The sequence below is a fragment of the Mus pahari genome, chromosome 16 (genome assembly GCF_900095145.1).
Source record: "Mus pahari chromosome 16, PAHARI_EIJ_v1.1, whole genome shotgun sequence".
Taxonomy (NCBI): domain Eukaryota; kingdom Metazoa; phylum Chordata; class Mammalia; order Rodentia; family Muridae; genus Mus; species Mus pahari.
The window spans coordinates 20817472-20828105 of record NC_034605.1 but is presented as its reverse complement, the minus strand read 5'-3'; the positions used below and the strand labels follow the sequence as shown (position 1 = coordinate 20828105).

Sequence of the window (10634 nt, the reverse complement as noted above, 5' to 3'; positions counted from 1 at the left end):
CAAGCTGCTAGTGTATGCTCTCTCCAGTTTCTTTCCGGCAGCACTCAGAGCTATGAGTTTTCCTCTTAGTAATGCTTTCATTATATGCCATAAGTTTGGGTATGTTGTTGCTTCATTTTCATTAAACTCTATAAAGTCTTTAATTTCTTTATTTCTTCCTTGACCAAGGTATCATTGAGGAGAATGTTGTTCAGCTTCCACATGAATGCTGGCTTTGTATTATTTATGTTGTTATTGAAGATCAGCCTTAGTCCGTGGTGATCTGATAGGATGGATGGGACAGTTTCAATATTTTTGTATCTGTTGAGGCCTGTTTTGTGACCAATTATATGATCAGTTTTGGAGAAGGAACCTTGAGGTGGTGAGAAGAAGGTATATCCTTTTGTTTTAGGATAAAATGTTCTGTATATATCTGTTAAATCCATTTGTTTCATAACTTCTGTTAGTTTCACTGTGTCTCTGTTTAGTTTCTGTTTCTAAGATCTGCCTATTGATGAGAGTTGGGTGTTGAACTCTTATTATTATTGTGTGAGGTGCAATGTGTGCTTTGAGCTTTACTAAAGTTTCTGTAATAAGTATGACTGCCCTTGCATTTGGAGCATAGATATTCAGAATTGAGAGTTCATCTTGGAAGATTTTACCTTTGATGAGTATGAAGTGTCCCTCCTTGTCTTTTTTTGATAACTTTGGGTTGGAAGTGAATTTTTTTTTTCGATATTAGAATGGCTACTCCAGCTTGTTTCTTCGGACTGTTTACTTGGAAAATTATTTTCCAGCCTTTTACTCTGAGGTAGTGTCTGTCTTTTTCCCTGAGGTGGGTTTTCTGTAAGCAACAAAATGTTGGGTCCTGTTTGTGTAGCTAGTCTGTTAGTCTATGCCTTTTTATTGGGGAATTGAGTCCATTGATATTAAGAGATATTAAAGAAGAGTAAGTGTTGTTTCCTGTTATTATTATTTTTTTTTAGAGTTGGGATTCTGTTCTTGTGGCTGTCTTCCTTTAGGTTTGTTGAAGGATTACTTTCTTGCTTTTTCTAGGGTGTATTTTCCATCCTTGTTTTGGTGTTTTCCCGTTATTATCCTATGAAAGGCTGGATTCGTGGAAAGATATTGTGTTAATTTGGTTTTGTCACGGCATACTTTGGTTTCTCCATCTATGGTAATTGAGAGTTTAGCTGGGTATAGTAGCCTGGGCTGACATTTGTGTTCTCTTAGGGTCTGTATAACATCTGTCCAGGATCATCTGGCTTTCATAATCTTTGGTGAGAAGTCTGGTGTAATTCGAATAGTTCTGCCTTTATATGTTATTTGACCCTTTTCCCTTACTGCTTTTAATATTCTGTCTTTATTTAATGCATTTGTTGTTCTGATTATTATGTGTTGGGAGGAATTTCTTTTCTGGTCCAGTCTATTTGGAGTTCTGTAGGCTTCTTGTATGTTCATGGTCATCATTTTCTTTAGGTTGGGGAAGTTTTCTTCTATAATTTTGTTGAAGATATTTACTGGCCCTTTAAGTTGAAAATCTTCATTTTCATCTGTACCTATTAATCTTAGATTTGGTGTTCTCATTGTGTCCTTGATTTCCTGGATGTTTTGAGTTAGGATCTTTTTGCATTTTACATTTTCTTTGATTGTTGTGTTCATGTTTTCTATGGAATCTTCTGCACCGGAGATTCTCTCTTCCATCTCTTGTATTCTGTTGCTGATGCTTGCATCTATTGTTCCTGATTTCTTTCCTAGTATTTCTATCTCCAGAGTTGTCTCCCTTTGTGATTTCTTTATTGTTTATACTTCCATTTTTACATACTGGGTGGTTTGTTCAATTCTATCACCTTTTTGGCAGTGTTTTCGTGTCACTAAGGGATTTTTGTGTTTCCTCTTTAAGGGCTTCTAGCTGTTTTCCTGTCTTTTCCTGTATTTCCATCTTAAAGTCCTCCATCATCATCATGAGAAGTGACTTTAGATTTATGTCTTGCTTTTCTGGTGTGATGGTGTATCCAGGACTTGCTCTGGTGGGAGAGTTTGGTTCTGATGATGCCGAGTAACCTTGGTTTCTGTTGCTTCNGTTCTTACGCTTGCCTCCTGCCATCTGATTATCTCAAGTGCTTGTTGGCCTCAATATATCAGATTGGAGCTTGTCCTTCCTATAATCCCAGTTGATTCAGGACTCCTCAGAGTCCAGCTTTCTCTGTGATCCTTTGATTGTGGGCTCCTGTGAACTTGAGATTCTGGGTGTATCAGAGTTCTTGGTAGTCAAGCTTCCTCTGAGACCCTGAAATAGTGTTGTGACCCAGCTCCTGTTATCGTGGGGCCCTGTTATCCTAAGATGCTGGGCGTGTTACAGTGCATGGAAGTGGTCTCTCCTTTGAGGATTGTGGAGCTGTCTGGTCTGTTCGAAACCAATGTAAACCAGTACTGATCAAAAGGAACCTGAGCAAGGGCTCTGGTGTCCTTGTTCCTGCTGTCACAAGCCCGTCACAATAGGATTGGAACTGATGTTGTGTTGTACTTACCAGTGATCCTAAGATCATGTGGAGAGTCCTCTGGGGACTGTGGGGGTGTCCACCAATTCCGCACCCAAGATGACCGTGACCCAGTGCTGGTGCTGACCAGAAGGGACTTGTGCTCCTGGTCATGCTGGTTTTCTGCTTCCCTACTGCTGTCTCAGGTCCCGTGCAATTGGATTGGAACCGATGCTGTGTTCTGCTCACCAGTGATCCTAAGATTGAGTGCAGAGTCCTGTAGGGACCGTGGGGGTGTCTGCCGACTCCACGCCCTAGGTGACCCAGTGCTGGCGCTGACCGGAAGGGCTATTACTTCCTTTCTTACTTCTTTGTTCTTTCTATCTCTGTTTTCTTCCTTCCTTCTTTCCTTTCTTTCTTCCTTTCTTCTTTTCATTCTTTCTTGCATTTTGTATGCTTATGTATTTGTGTACCCTAAGGTATGCATGTAAAGGTATCTTTTCTTCTTGTGGGTTCTGGACAACTTTTTTGTTTGCTTATTTGTTTTTTTCTGTTGTTGTTGTTAGTGTAGTATCTAGGTTGAAATGAGAAACTATGACTTATAATTTTCTCAATTAAATTTTAATTAATGTATAAATGTATCATTGTCCCCTTCCCTTTTCTCCCTCCAACCCTTTTCATGTTGCCTTCTCTGATCGTCTCAAATTGATGGCATCTCTTGCTTTGATTTATTAAGGTTACATTTATATATACATTTACATACATGCATACATACATAAACACTTTTTTCAATTTTGGGGGCATTTTTAGTCCTGTTTCTTTCCCTTCTCATTCCCAATCTCCCTCTGTCTGCTAGAAATTTTAAGGTTTTTTGTTTGTCTTTGTTTAATGCATATCTTTCTGTTGGGTTCATACTTAAATAGTTTAGAAATTAGAGTTATATTAAAAATGTTTCTTCTCAGTAAGGCCCAAGAAAGCTTTAAAATACTTGAATCAATTTAGGATAGGAATATGCTAAACTTTAAGTATTGGCTAGACAGTCTCTAATATTTTCACTTTCTATCTCAACTGTACACTTGTTTTTAGACCCTTTTAAAAATAAAATACTGATTTTTGAAATTTTTAAAGTGTCATTTCACTTTCACTAGTTTAAATCCAAGAGATATAAGCTAATTAAAATATGATTGTTTTACCCTTATTTTATTTTTTTGCATATAGACAAGGGTTTCATCTATTGAAAAAATTTTTCCTGTCTGAGAGAAGATTAGATTTTTTACCAACTATGTGACCATAGACTTTTTTGTCTTATTAAAAGATTCCTGAATCTCTCATGGGAATTATTTTCATTATAGCAGTTAACCTATTATGTTCAAGAATTATTTATCATGGTGCCTCTTTTGTGTGAGAGGTTAACAAGCAGAGCTAAAACCAACAGCAAAGAGGGGGGAAAGACTGCAGAGAAGGTGACAGACAAGAGGGGATGGTTATGAATGCAGGAAGTGCTGGTGAGGCTAAGATAGGAGGGAGGGTGAAGCCTTTATAATGGTGACCCAGGGTGTGTAGAGAGAATTGATTCAAACATTTGATCTTGGATCAAAGAATCTTTATTATGAATGGTCAGCTTTAAAAATATGAAACATACGGAAACCCTTGACGGTGAAGTCATTCCTGTGCTCAACTTCAGAGATGGAAACTTCAGCTCTGCACTCTAAACAAGTACAGGTTTGCCTCCTGAGCCATATGTTTACAGTCTCTCTCTCTCTCTCTCTCTCTCTCTCTCTCTCTCTCTCTCTCTCTCTCTCTGTGTGTGTGTGTGTGTGTGTGTGTCTGTCTGTCTGTCTTTCTCAAGTTGATACATTCAAGTTTTTTTGATTCATTACTGCTGATCATTTTGAAATGTTTAAGCTTTTTCATAAGTATTTGTAAGAACAGTTTTGGAAAAGACTTTTATTTTAAAGCAGAAGGTTTGCTGCACATTTTATACTAAAATACAACTTACCCCTATAATATGCTTTCACATTGTTTCAAAAGGGAGACTGTCATAGGCCCCGATATAATGGCATACTTGACTTTGCTTTTCCCATATGTGAGTTAGGAATGATAATCCCTGCTATGAGCCATCAAGGCGGTACCTATAAAACCTCCAAGACCTCAGAGGAAGTGTTCTGTGTGGAGGGTTTCTATGGTATTTAGTTTATTTGTGGGTTTGCCAAGTGAGCACTGCACTTTGATTAACTTTCTCGATCTTTGTCATTTCATCATTGCATGTAAACTTGTACATTTCTTTTCATCAAAGTTAAAAAAAAATCTTTGGTATGTTTACTTGGATACAAAATTTTCTTTTCTTACCAGCAATACATAAGGAATAAATTGTTATATATATATATATATATATATATATATATATATATATATATATACACATTTCATTCACACTTATCTCTTAGGGATGGTCTCATGCAAACTGGCCTCACAGAAGTGAGTCCGAGTCAGCTTCTTTAGAAGAGTCAGAACAACTCTGCCTCATAGGAAGGGCAGGGGCAGTTGTCAGTGATGACTGGATGGGATTTACTTAAATCCTCTCTTTCTAAAATAGAATTTGATATACTGGTTGATTAACAGGAGGCACACTATAAGGAAGTGCTTGTGTTCAGGGGTCAGAGTCAGAGCACAAATTCAAGGGTTGGGGTCTGAAATATACTGCTATATATATAAAGTGAACCTTGGTTTATGACAATTTCTATTTTATGTCCCTTAACATGATGCAGAAGAGCAGGGAAAGTGAGCATATGTAAGCTATTTTAAACTGATTGATGCCAACATTTATGGCTATTTCTATTTGAAGTATATTGACATCCCCTTTAAAGTCATTTGGACTGATGGTTTCCTTCACTGGGTACAGAATGTGTTGGTTTTCAACTTCAATATATTTAGAATCTCTGATAGTCACATTCTCAAAGATTTGACTGGTGTATTTGAGGTAGGGCACAGGAAATTTCAACTTTAATAAATATTATACTTGATTCAGGTGCAGGTGGTCTGGGGACATTACAGCATGATTTCTACGGGCTTTATGAGTCCTACTTCTAGTTAGGTAACCATGGTTAAAGTATATAATCTTTTCTAAACATCTGTGTCCTTATAAAATGTAGATTATAATATATAGCTATACCAATGTATAGATTATGGGGACCTTAAGGGCTAGTTACATAAACAAAACATAGCATGCCCCTGGCTCACAAGAGGCATTTATTAACTGGCCTTTAAAAGCTTGGATAGGATAATTCTAGTTCTAGGAAAGACCCAGGTAGCACACTTCCCCTTTAACAGAGCTTTGTGATAAGACCTGGGTACCAAAGAGGGGGAATCTGCTTGAGGCCTCTGTGAGCAGACAGCAGGAGCATTAAAGAATATCAGAATGTGAAGCTCTGGTAAACTGGCAGCAGATCAGTTCAATGGAGCCTGAAGTGGAACAGTGGGCAACAGGCAAGGGAAGTGAGCTCCAGAGGTAATCTTTATTGCTGTACAAGGAAAATTAAAAGTGAGTTGTGGTCTCCATGTGGTGATATTCCTTTTTATCCTCTATACTTTCTTCTGTGCTAGCCACTGAAGAATCGCAGAGTCCACTAGGAAAGAAACTTTTCTCCATGGTTCAGGTTACTCAAAGGCGTGGATCTGTGGTGCTGTTGACCTGTGTTCTGGCCATTTGGCTCTGACCTAGAAGTACACACTGAAAGTGGAATAATCAGAGAGAAAGACTGCAGAGAGGGAAACGGTTTTCAGAACAATCCTTGAAGTTGTTTATGAGTTCTGGGCTTACATTTGTGCTGCATATACACTGATCTGATTCTAATTACTGCACCCAAAACACTGTGAGCAGAATCAACATACATGCTCAGCTTACAGTGTGATTACTAATGGAGTACATACAAGACAGGTTCAAATGGCACTGAAAAGGCTTGAAAATTGAACCAATATTAAATCCAAAATGATGAAAGCTGTGATGAAACTTGCAGTTTAGAACTAAGCAAGGCAACTTCTAAAAACAATAGCATCAATAAGTTTCTACAGGATTTAAAGGAGACTTAGAAGTTTTATTATTATTATTATTATTATTATTATTAATACCTTAAAAATATTCACTTTACATTCTAAACCACTAAATAAACAAAACACATGGTGGGACTCATGGCTCTAGCTGTATATGTAGCAGAGGATGGCCTAGTCGGTCATCAATGGGAGGAGAAGCCCTAGGTCCTTTGAAGGATCTTTGCCCCATTATAGGGGAATGCCAGGACCAGGAATGGGAGTGGGAGGGTTAAGGAGCAGGGGGAGGGGGGCGGGAATAGAAGATTTTTGGAGGGGAAACCAGGAAAGGGGATAACATCTGAAATGTAAATAAAGAAAATATCTAATAAAAAATATCAAAATCAAAAAAAAAAAGAAAAAAATATTCACTTTACATTCTGATCACTGCCCTCCCTCCCACGCCCCCCCCCCCCATCGCACTCCCCTTTCCCTCTGAGAGAGTGGAGGCTCCTTTTACTCCAGCACATCAAGTCTCTGCATGGCTAGATGCTTCTTTTCCCAATAAAGCCAGACAAAACAGCTGAGTTAGGGGAACTGGTTCCATAGACAGACAACAACTTTAGGTATAGACTCTGCTCTGGTTGTTCCAGACCCACATAAAGACTGAGCTGCACATCTACTACATGCCCGTGTGTGTGTGTGTGTGTATGTGTGCACACGTGTGCACATGTGCATGCATGGGAGAAGGTGTCTAGGTCCATCTCTTTGGTTGGTGTGTCAGTTTCTGAGAGCCTCCAAGGGTCTGGATTATTTGATTCTGTTTGTATTTCTGTGGGTTCCTATCCCCTTAGGGGCCCTCAATTCTCCCTTCCAACGTTTTCATAAGAGTCCCCACACTCCATCCAATGTTTGGCTGTGGGCCTCTGCATCTGTCTTAGTCAGCTGCTGGGTCCTCTCAGAGGACAGCCACGCTAGGCTCCCGTCTGCAGGCATAGCAGAGTATTACTGATAGTGTCAGAGATTGGTGCTTGACCATGGGATGTGTTGCTGGTGGGGTTGGTTATTGCTCCACCAGTCTCTGCTCCATCCCCTGCATTTCTTGTAGGCAGGACAAATTTGGGGCCTTAGTGACTGAGTTGGTGTCCCTATTGTTCCACTGGGGTTCCTGCCTGGCTATAGAAGTGGACTCTTAAGGTTATATATCCCCAGTGCTCTGAGTCTCAGCTAGGATCACCTCCATTGATTCTTGGGGGCCATCCTCATCCCTGATCTCTGGCACATATTCGAGATGCCCTTAATGTCTTTGGATCTGTGGAGTGTGGCATGTGTATCCTATGTTTTGTGGCTAACATCCATTTGTAAGTCCTTTGGGGTCTGGGTTACCTCACTCAGTTTAGTCCACTTTCCTGCAAATTCATGATGTCTTTGTTTTTAATAGCTGAATAGTATTCCATTGTGCAGATGTACCACATTTTCTTTTTCCATTCTTCAGTTGAGGGGAATCTAGGTTGTTTCCAGTTTCTGGCTATTACGAATAAAACTGCTATGAATATATTTTAACAAGTGTCCCTGTGATATGGTGGGGCTTCTTTTGCATATATGCCCAGGAGTGGTATTGCTGGGTCTTGAGGTAGAACTATTTCCAGTTTTCTGAGAAACTGCCAAATTGATTTCCAAAGTGGTTGTACAAGTTTGTATTCCTACCAGCAATGGAGGAGTAGTCCCCTATTCCAAATCCTTGTCAGCATGTACTATCATTTGAGTTTTTGATCTTAGCCATTCTGGTAGGTGTAAAATGGAACCTCAGAGTTGTTTTGATTTACATTTCCCTGAGGAGTAAGGACTTTGAACATTTTAAAAGTGTTTCTCTCCATTTAAGATTCCTCTGTTGAGAAATCTGTTTAGCTGTATACCCCATTTTTCAATTGGGTTATTTGGGTTGTTGATGTCTAACTTCTTGAGTTCTTTATACAATTTTGGATATTAGCCTTCTCTCAGATGTAGGTTTGGTGAATATCCTTCCACCATTTGTAGGTTGCTGTTTTGTCTTAATGACAGTGTCCTTTGCATTACAGAAAATTTGCCATTTCATGAGGTCCCATTTATCAGCTGTTGATCTTAGAGCCTGAGCCATTGGTGATCTGTTGAAGCAATTTTCTCTTTTACCAACACAATCAAGGATATTACCCACTTTCTGTTCCATTAGAATGGCTACTCCACCATGCCTCTTGGGTCTGTTTGCATTTTTTTTCTTTAGGTTAGGAAAGTTTTCTTCTATGATTTTGTTGAAATATTTTCTGGTCTTTGGAGTTGGGATACTTAACCTCCTTCCATTCCTGTTTTTCTTAGGTTAGGTTTTTTAATGGTATCCAAGATTTCCTGGATGTTTTCAGTTGGGAATTAAGTTGATGTACCAACTTAATCTATTGTATTTTATACACCTGCAATTCTCTTTTCCATCTCCTGTATTCTGTTGCTCCTGTTCTCTTCCCTAGGTTTCTGTCTCCAGGATTCCCTCAGTTTGTGTTTTCTTTATTGCTTCTGTTTCTACATTCAGGTCTTGAGCAGATTCATTTATTTCCTTCACCTGTTTGATTGTGTTTTCCTGTAGTTCTTTAAGGGATTTATTCGTCATCTCTTTAAAGGCCCCTGTCATCTTTATAAGATTGGATTTAAGATCATTTTCTTGTGCTCCAGTTGTGTTAGGATATCCAGGGCTTGCTGTAGTAGGGTAACTGTACTCTGAAGGTGTCATATTGCCCCGGTTTTTGTTGATTGTTTTCTTTAGAGGGCCTTTAGCCATCTGGATACCTTTAGCCCTTGGATGTTTCTGTTGTAGTAGGGGAGCTAACCTCAGTAATCTGGATGTGGCAGATCTCTTACGGATATCCTTGGGCTGTGTGGTTTAAGATCAGCAGGTCTAATGAAGGTGGGCTGAGAGGTGGTGGGAGAATGAGGAGGTCCAATGGGGACAGCAGGAAACTCAGGGCAGCTGGAAGTGCCCTGGAAGACTCAGTGGGCAGAGAAGATAGATATGGGGAAGGAGTCTAACCTGTATGCGTCTGGATCTGTAGGTGTGATCCAGAAGTCCTAATTTCATTATTTTTATTTATGTGTAGTTTCTTGTCTATAAGTGTACTATGTGTATGAAGGTGCCCGAGGAGGCCAGAAGAGGGCATCAAATCTCAGTGAATTGAACTTAAGGGTGGTTGTGAGCCTTTTGAGGCTAGTACTGGGAACCAAAGCCGGGCCTTCTACAAGGTAGCAAGTATTCTTAACCCCTGAGCCATTTCTCTAGGCCCAACCCAAAAGTTCTTGGTACCGTGTTTAAAATGTCTGGGATACTATCTAAAATTATTCAGAAAATGAGGAATCTAAAGTTTCTCAAGAAAAGACAGAAAGTTGTTTATGCCAATACCAGCACAACACATGTTTGAATTAATTCACAAAGACTATAATACAGCTGTTCTTAAATTTCTCTTCTAAGCATTACAGGCATTCTAACTAAATGGAAAAGTACAAGTGTTTAGCAAATGTATTAAAGATATGAATAATCAAATGAAAAATTTGCAATTCAGAAATGTATGTTGATAGCCCATATTGGGGTGGACTTTTCAGTGAAGCAGCTGATTTTGAGTTACTCCTGCTTCATATAAGTAGCTGCCCACCTATTCTTCTGTAGGTAAACCCAATAGGCCCACTAGTCCACAGACTGGTTTTAGAGGAATCATTACTTTGGTCTCTTATCTGTATTTTGTGTGAGCTTGTTCACTTCTCCCTGAGAAAAATCACACAACAGAGTTGCTGTCTGAATAGTGACCTTCAAAATCAAAACTAAGTTGGGGAGGAGTGGTTACACGGTCCCTGCAATGGATGATAGGGTATGCAACCAAAGTCAAACCATCTTAAGTGTAGTATCACTGGCTAGCCACCATCTTCTGCTTAGTTTTGGTTGGCATGCCAATTTATACATGGGATCTAGAACTTTAGTTATTGTGGAGGTGCTCTCTAAACCACTAATAGACTTATAGCTATGTTACAGTCTCTGAAAGTAGTTCATAAAGGACATGATGTTCATGAGCAGGATGCAGCTTCATTTGCATGACTTTACTGTGGGTGGTAAGACATGCAACTAAGGCTCAGCTA

General features: G+C 39.3%; 1 protein-coding gene across 2 annotated transcripts in view; it reads left to right on the top strand.

Annotated features, from left to right (window-relative positions):
- Sugct (succinyl-CoA:glutarate-CoA transferase) overlaps positions 1–10634 on the top strand; it is a 728955-nt gene that overhangs the window by 304771 nt on the left and 413550 nt on the right. The window lies entirely within an intron of this gene.